Genomic DNA, 9,416 nt, shown 5'->3' with positions numbered 1-9,416 from the left:
CATTAACCTTTGCTAGCAAAACCTCACGGTCAGCAAGGCACTGCCCAGCTCGGATGTCTACTTTCCTACCACCCCGAGGTAGGCCAGTAGCTTTGGCAACCTCTCTAGCATTCAACTCTAGAAAAACACCATCCCCCATGTCCATCATCATGGTATCCGGATCTATCCTAGAAATCAAAGACATGGAGAAGATCCTATTTGTGCTTCCTAAGACTCTAATCTTGCAAAGCTCTGACATTCCTACTTCAGCAAATACTTCTCGGACCAGAGGGTTCCATTCACCTGCGATGGATTGCAAGGCCATGGAGGTGAAGCTAGTTTGCACAGTCCGAACACTCCTAGTCGTCGTCGATGCGACGGCTACTCCTTGCCTCAATGCCGCCGGCGAGCTCCCCTTTGGACGACCACGCGCCATGCTCGTCTCCGAATGGAACGTTGTTATCTGGAACAAGAGCATCGAAACAAGAAACACTATTAGATGGCAAGCCAGCTTCAATGAGATGCAGTTAACACGAGGAGATTAAGATCACCAACCTTCTCTTTCTTGCTGCTGTTCTTGGTGCAGACCCCCCACCTGAACCTGCGGATATTCTTGCTGTTCTTGTGGGGATAAGCATGGGCCGGTCCAGGGCATGCTTTAAATAGAACTGGGGGCCAAGCAGGCTGATGGTACATGGGTAGGTGTGACCGGTTATCCTAGTCATTCAATTTTTTTACTTCTTCAATGTATGATTACTCAATGCTTACCCCACCCGTCAATGCAAAGCACCCACCCATGCATGCATGCAAAACCATTTCTCGCATAAAAGAAGTAATTACGACGATGCCAAACCAATATCAGGAGGTTCATCTTAACAGTTAATCCTCTTCCCATTAAGTTCAGATGCACTACAACTTACATCATTTTTTATCACACAGGCGTGAACTTCGTAGATTCCATCACCATATTTATTTTGCGCAACTAGAGCTTGGCGCGCTTCGTTGGACGGCTCTCTGCGTCGTCTTCATCTGCTTTGTCATCCACAGCTCCAACGCATGACGCATTATCGCCATCATCCAGAACCAACACTTCCGCACAGCACACCCCTGCAACCATCGGATCGAAGTCCCCTGTGCCCTCCTCGATGTACACATGCTCTTCACGAGCTGCAATCTGGCCCCACAACAGCATGGTTAGCAATAAGAAAACGATGGGCCTATATTTTTTTTGAACCACATATAAGTTTTAGTACAGAAGCTTATAGTTAACCTGTGTACCATCTCGGCTATCATCCACCGCACACCTTGCTATCGGACCTTATCCTAGCACACTAGCCTTTAGATAATAGCAGCTTTTTTAGTTAAACCCAAAAAATAAGCAGTAATTTTTCTTTCAAGGATGTAGTTTAAAAACCTCATCAATGGCGGTAGCTAGCGAAGAAGAATGGGAAGCTTCATGTGGGACCGGCAGTACATTACCACCACCATCAAGCTGCACGCCAAGAAAATTAAGTCTATTAAGATACACGTGGTATATTTTGTCTGCACTCTTTACTAACTAGCAAAATTGTACTATAACTCACTACGAGCGAGCTTGCCACCCAGGTCGAAGCAGACAAAATCGTCAAGCCAGACGGCATGTTGGTGTTGCTGCTGGGCGCCATGAAATTCGTTTTGGCTGAGGTTTTCGGCCAACCCCGCCACCTCCTTAAATAGAAATAGAAAAAATTTCAGTTTCCCTCCAATTCTATAGTTTTGAATTTCAAATCCCAAACGCTCTCAAAGGTGAAAGTTTGAATCCTCGGTAACAACAACTAGAGAAGGTATTTTTTATTCACAATTTGTACCTATATACAGAGTACACTGGTGTGTCGCATGCACGCCACAACGTAGTACAGATGTAGTAAATGCATAGCCATTGCATGTACACGTCAACCCGCCCATGTGTTCTCCTCTGCTGTCTGTACACGCCGTAGTTGTAATTAATCAAGGGAAAAAAAGTCCAATGAGAAGGGGTTGCGACAGCGGCAGCGGCGCAGACCACGCCCGCGTGTTCTATTTGTATGTGCTCTGTAATAATCGTTGATTTCCAATCAATCACTCGGTACAGATCCCCGACCCGGCCTCGGTAGAAATCAAGCACGCTTGCCTGTCGCGCGCGCACACGGGTCGATCTGGTGCATTAATAGGAGATCTTTTCACCAGTGTACCAAGTATCGCTTCGCACAGCGTGCCAACAGTGCCAAGCGCATGGGCTGCACTGCATGGCACAGGTATGACCAGTCCACTCACCATTATCGCCATCAACCGGACCCATGTCTGTCTTGTAGCGCAAGCCTCGAACCATCCGATCCATCTACCAAGTGACCCCCTCCCAGAATGCATGCTGTCCACTAATCGGCACCCTGCCACACATCAGCATTTGTATATTTTTCTCCCACAAACCTTGTGCGAAATTTTTTACCCCTACAGGCACACATGAGGCAATGTTTTTGTTTTGAAATCGATGCCAAACAGGATTGGTGTATGCTTCAATTCCAGGTCAACAATGCATGCTTTTTTCACCAACAATAAAAACATAGCATGAAACATGTACATATAGCAGTTTCCATAAAATATGAACTTCCTATTTTTCCAATATAAGTACACGCATTCAACGTTATAGGATTTATCGAGGACTCATGTCACAATAGAAGCATAAAAATTCTCAGAACCAATATAAGTACAAAATTCGCAATTACATAAATCATAGCAACGTTATGTTTGCCATCAAATATTCTGGCACACTGCCTTAATACGAAACCAACAGAAATTGTTTGTGCGCACCTGTCATAATTTTTTTTAGAAAATGCGACGTGCCTAAAGGAAATTCGGCTCGAATGGATCAACAATTTTGCCGCAAGCAGTCTTTCGGTGACCAATCACTCCACATTTTCCACACTTCGGCAACCTCCTGGGGGCTTTGGGTATATCACCTCGATCAGGGCAAGTTGTACTTTTGTGACCCTCACCCCGACATATGGTGCAAAATCTAGACCTCTTCAGCTTCTCTTCATATGGAGCCTTCTCTCTGCTTGAAGACGGCCTCCCCGCTGACCGTTTAGACTTTGCGGGAGCAATTCCTGAACAATTTGATAGTTCCGGCACACGATCAACCATATTGTTGCCATCAACAGCTGTCTCGCGATCTTCAAGTCCCATACACACCTTATCCTGACTTAGAGGCAGTAGGGTTTTATAAACTTCCTTCATCATCGCCGTGAAAACTTCAAAACATTTCACATTGCTGTCACCGAGCCGTACGCAATCCAAAGCTTGAATGTACATAGTATGATGCATGTATGTATTGCTAGCAGGAGGCCCACTGTCTCTTTGGTACCGAACAAGTCGCTCAGGCAAGATATCTCGTGCATCCCTCGTCCATCGCTTTAATATATGCTTTGTTGGTATTCTGCTAAGCCGCAACTCAATCATGACCTGTCATAGTTCAAAACGATATTAGTTCCGAGCACAATCACGTCTTCTCATATAAACCGTAAACCTATCTTGTTCCACGTATGTCATGAAACTTACTATTAACGAATGGCAACAGACCATGCCAGAGTGCTCAAATGACCCGCATTCACAGATAAAAAATGATTTGTCATCGTTCACTTTAACTATGAACTCAACTTTGCTCCATCTCGCACGCGTTGCTGCATCAACATGTGTTAGCTTATAAATTGCCATAGGCTGGACTACATCAACTACATAGGCACCAGCCTTGTAGAGAGCTTCCCCAAACTGCTCAAACATAGCCCTCGTGTAAATTTTGCTTGTATGTCTCTCAATTGGCAGGTTAAATCTTAATGATACTCCACTCTGCATACATGTAATATATTTTGTTAGATCTCTTTCACCAAGGGGGAAAACTAAAGTTGATACCAGATGACCGACCACACTACGCGGTAACGCTAACTAACCAGTGAGGTGCGCTTCTCCTGGAAGCTTTCTTCAGAATCTCTGTCAAATTGTAGTTTTTCATATTGGCGTAGGAATAGATGCATAGGGCAGCCAGGCGGAACATACCCCTTCAGCATGTGATTTGCACTCTCACTCCGTTGCGTGCTTGTCATTTTTGCACAAAGCACTCCCCTAAAATACGGCTTCGCCCATTTGTGACGCACCTCGTAGATTTGTGTCAGGAATGGATGTTTCTTCAACGAGTACTTCTCCAGCATTGCAGCCCACCCACCTTCAAACTCTTCTTCGTTCACCATGTGATGGACCAACAAACTCAGTCTTGAAATCACTATTCTTCCCCCCACAATGCGCCCATTGATTCTTTCGCTTTCTTCAACACGTGCCACTTACACCACCTGTGCACTGTATTTGGCAGCTCTGCCTCAATCGCCAATTCCATGGAACGAGCGTGATCTGAAATAACATCCATTGGCAAGATGTGAGATGTAAGCATTCACAAAAGAGACATTTAAAATGACGAGCTTGTGTTAAGAAAGACAATCCAACACAAGACATACCAGTAAGTATCGTTTGTGGATGCTTCCCACCAACCATTCTAATGAACTCACGAAAGACCCATCTGAATGTATCCTCTTTCTCATCCCTAAGCATCGCTCCACCAAAAATTATACTCTGGAAATGGTTGTTCACACCAACAAATAATCCAAATGGCATATCGTATAAGTTTGTCCGATATGTTGTGTCAAACGTTATAGCATCTCCAAAACACATGAATTGATCGATGCTATTACCATTCACCCACATAAGTGTCTTTATCCTACTCTCCTCGTCAACCTGCACAGTATAATTGAACGTCGGGTCATTTGCCTTCATCTCAGACAGAATGTCCATTGTTTTCCTGGCATCAGAATCACTATGCTCCTTATTAATCTTGCCACACAGTGTCTTTAACGCCCTCTTGGTGAATGGAACATTTTTGATACACCCAAAAAAACTTCCAACTATACTGAAGACCTTTCCAAAACTAACATTGTTTTGCCTTAGCTGTGTAACCAAATCTTTAGTGTATCGGTCAATGTGTCTGTGAGATTGCCAGTGCATTTTTTCGCCACACGTCATCGAGAGAGGGTGGTTGTGTGACGAGCGATGCTCACATATGTACCACTCATTGTCTTCCGATCTTAATAGCCTCATCATAGCATTGCACCCACACCTGGATGATCTAGTGTTATCTTTCACCGGCTTCCCCTGAAAAATCAGAAAATTATACAAACCAATAAATTCCGTGGTATCCAATGTAACGGAATAACTAGCAAGACAGCAAAACAAAGACTAACCGCACAGACGCACACAATCTCTTGCATGCACCTTGACCGGTTAACATTGAGCCGGCTTTTTGATAGTCTAATACCAAAACCAACCTCCCATGAATATAAATTATAGAAATTGTAAGCCTCATCTATGGAGTCGAACGAGGTTCCAATAACAGGGTTGGCAACATTCCCATCGCGCTTGGTTATGTAAGCTCTCACTGATAATTCCAAAGCACTCTTCCTCGCCGCACTCATTTCCCTTTCGACGGGTGCCTTGCCAATCCTAACCCTTCTATATACAATTAAAGAAAAATGTCAGGCAGATAAAACAGACAAAGGAAACATTAGTCGATTTGTTGTTATTAAGACCAGCCAAACACAAAAAATCTACATCCAAACACAAAACAACAAAAACACAGGCTATAACGTAGCATTCAACAAAGTCACATAGTTTGAAAATTTTGCGACTACCTTCTCATTTGATATCATCTATGTACGGCTAAATTACATTTACAAGTTCGAATAGGAAAAGCTATCCAATCAAATTTCAATTTACAAGAGCATTCTATTAGATCAAAAAAGCAGAACGACAGAGCCATCAAACAAAACACACACGTCATATCGAATCCATCGAGCACCATGCATCAAATTAAAACTACGAATTCAACCCCTCGACTATTGATGTGTTTTCCATAAAATCCTTACAAGACCAGGCCACGCATCAAGTCACAACCACATCCGAATTAGTTACTTAAAGCCTTGCAGGCTCACAATTAATTTGACGTCAAACTAAATCCATACTTCGAATCAAAAATTAGAAAGCTTTTAGTTTGTATATTCATAACCATTGTATATTCTTAAATATTGACTACAACTCCAGTGCGACAAAGCATATATGGGAAGTACTTAGAATATGCCACCAACACACAAAAACTGAGACACAATCAAATTGCTCAAAGCATTTCAGTTCGAAGCAAGTAAGAAATCGATTTTTTTGGAATCAAATAAAAATGAGCGCCTTCGAGGACAATACCTCCTAGTCCAGCCGCTGGTTGCTTCCGTGCATCTTGCACTGAATTCGACACTTGTTCCGTCGTCCAGGAAGTCCTTCCCATGTATTTCTTCTCCAACAGCTATGCTCATAGAAGCTTGAGACTCACCCGGATGAGCAGAACATACTGGACCGGAAGCATTGAGATCAAGGCTGCAGATCCAGGGAAAAACGCATGAGATCTGAGATTTTTTATTAACCGCAGAGATTTCTCCATTGGGGGGAAAGCACGACGCAGCGGATCCGGCGACAAATGCTAGAGAAATACTTGAAGGATTTGTTACCTGGGCGCTCCATGACACATCTCTCCCATCGACTGGTCCATTGGGGGAGCGGACGGAGCTGCGCCCCAGGTCGACGAAGAAGAGCTAGTGGGCAGAGCAAATGGGATCCCCTTAGGTTGACGATTAGGTAAGCGCTCCGTCTGCTGGGTACATACACGGTCACAAGTCATGTTTCAAGAGAGGACGTCATGCTCCGAAAACACTTCATGTAAATGGACCAATGTGTCAAACACTTGTACCAAGTAGCTACGCCTACACAATCTAGCTCCTAATGCTAGCCCGGCCTGCCAGGGGACAGCGACTAGACAGTTCATGATCCACACGCATGGCTCAACGTATCAGATTTAGAGCACCGAGGTGCTCGGTCACACAAACTTCGCACTCATGATACTACCCATTACAACCAGCCTAATAGCATAGCATTTAACGTGATACAGTATTAATTTATATTACTATAACTTTTTTTAGTTATTTGCTGCATTAGCATATTTACTACCTAAATTATTTCTACTATGGCCAGCCTGAATGGGCAATCTCTCTTTACATCTTTGGGTAAACGGTGTCACAAATTTGGGAGGGATAAAGGTCGAATTCACTTTCTTTTTGCTGTTCTGCTTGTACTACCTCCTTGTTTTGCTTTTCTAGGAGAGGTTGCACTACCTCCTGGTGGAATGATTCGATCTGCCCCCTTGACAAGAAGGCCACCGTCACTGTTATTTAGAGTATCTACAGCCAGCCGTCTTAAATGTGTGGAGGGACCGTCTGGTCACTCATCGATTATAAAAAAATTGATTCAAACGATATCTTAAACGGGTCTCAAACAATCCTTCATATTCAGACTTTCATCTTACCCCACATATATTCCTTTTCACTGGCTCACCAAATCAAATCTTAGCCACTTCATTCAACTCCTCTTCACATAACAATTCTTTTGCGTAAAAAAGGAGAAGAAACAACTAACTAGATTTAGTGTGGGTACCATATAAAAAGCCTATTCTGGACCGCGGAGTTTCTCAGCCCGAGCTCAAATGAGCTTGGATGAACGGTAAAATCAAAAAGATCTAGAAGACATCTAAAAAACAATTTGTGACAAACATTGGCTAATGTTTCGAATAACTGCAAAGATTTGTTATGGAATCACATTCCTGGGATGCGTGGCAAGAAAATGATACTTTTGAAAGCACTTTGGAGCATTGATTATGGGTTTTCTTTCACGACTTTCACAAATGTGATTTCACTATGAAATTTTACAAGCTTTTAGAACATTCTAAATGTTTGTCACAAAAAATCAGATTTTTTTTATTCTGCTATTCACCCGAGCTCATTTGAGCTCGAGCTGACAAGATTACTCTCCACCTATCCTCGCTTTGTGTAATTAATTTGGGTCTATATATGGTCGTGTGCATCACTTGGTGCAGAAACTGAGAGTATTTCCTTTTTTTTATAAGAAAACTACACATGCCGAATTAAATTATACATTCAGTAAAATTGGTATTATAATTTCAATACAAAACGTCAAGTATGTACTCGGGGAGAGGCTGTCATTCCTTCATTATAGCCCAAGGTGGGAACAGAGCAACATATAGCTGAAACCAAACATCCTTTCTGCAGACATAATCAGGCGCCGCTCATTGTCAGTATCCAACCAAAGCATCATTTGTCTGTTGAGGCGCAGATCAAAACAGCAATGGTTTCAGAGGAACGGAGCTCCATCTTTTATCAACATCTGTGCCAAACGGCCCTTCCAGAATGGCCGTCCAAGCAACCTCCACCTGAAGCTCATAGGGGCCATGAATGCAAGCCTTCTCCTCTTCAGGGTACTCTAGAGCGACCGATGTGCGTTCCTCCCCACCATTACCGGCAGTAAAACAAACACTGAGCGCGATTTCTTCGTACTCGTCATACAAGGGGTTAGGGACATGGACGGCCACCAAATTTCTTGGTACTCGTCATACTCACACCATCTCTAACATATCCCTATAACTTGCGAAACTGTAAAATAACCGTCGGTTTATATTTTTTAACGGAGAAAGCGATTCAAATAGAACTGTAAACGACTTCAATCTGTAAAAAAATTAAAAGGCACGGTAAAAAGCTCCTTCCGATCTGCAAAAACACAGTTTTCATGTCTGCTTTTACGGTGTCCTGTATCGAGAGAAAGCAGTTGGCGGGAGCCCAACCGTCACGCAAACTTCCGCATCCATTGTTTGCGTCCATCGTGTGCCGCCCCAGATGTCGCCCCGCCCGTCCCCGAACGCCGGCCCGCTCGTCCTGGCGACTACCCTGCTCGTCCTGGCCGGATTCGGTGTCGATAACGGAAGCTAGCTAGCTCCTGGCTACTGGATGGATTCAGAAGACAGGTGAATGGATTTCATGACCGGAGCTAGCTAGCTCCTAGATGGATTCAGGGACCGAAGCGGCTTTTAGGAACGAATATAGTTGATCATGGACTGTTTCATACGCTCTTCGTCGGCTTTTAGGAACGAATATGGTTGATCATGGACACAGGCAAGAGAAAGAAAAAGATATGGAGAAAAATATAAAGAAAATTTCGATTTACAATTTAAATATAAGGGATCTGTTCGACCGCAGTTCGAACCGATCCTTATAACGCGCTTTCCGCGAACTGAAAATGTGATTTTCAGTTTTGCGTTTTAAGGGGTATGCGCTCAGAAGGGACGAGAGGGTACCCCCTACCGTAGGCTAACCAACAAGAGAACACCGCCCCTATCTCTGTCTTGGTCGAATCACATCCGAACTCCTGAATTCAAATCCATCCCAAGCATTCCACCCTGCACTCAACAAATACACCACTCTGCTCAGGAA

The 9,416-nt window shown here is 43.6% G+C and overlaps 1 pseudogene; it reads right to left on the bottom strand.

Annotated features, from left to right (window-relative positions):
* Window positions 1-961: 961 nt before the first annotated feature.
* Window positions 962-6,760, bottom strand: LOC123425421 (annotated as a pseudogene).
* Window positions 6,761-9,416: the final 2,656 nt, after the last annotated feature.

This window comes from Hordeum vulgare, chromosome 2H (assembly GCF_904849725.1).
Source record: "Hordeum vulgare subsp. vulgare chromosome 2H, MorexV3_pseudomolecules_assembly, whole genome shotgun sequence".
NCBI classification, from domain to species: domain Eukaryota; kingdom Viridiplantae; phylum Streptophyta; class Magnoliopsida; order Poales; family Poaceae; genus Hordeum; species Hordeum vulgare.
The sequence above is the reverse complement of the archived record's forward strand: the minus strand, read 5'-3'. Positions and strand labels throughout refer to the sequence as shown.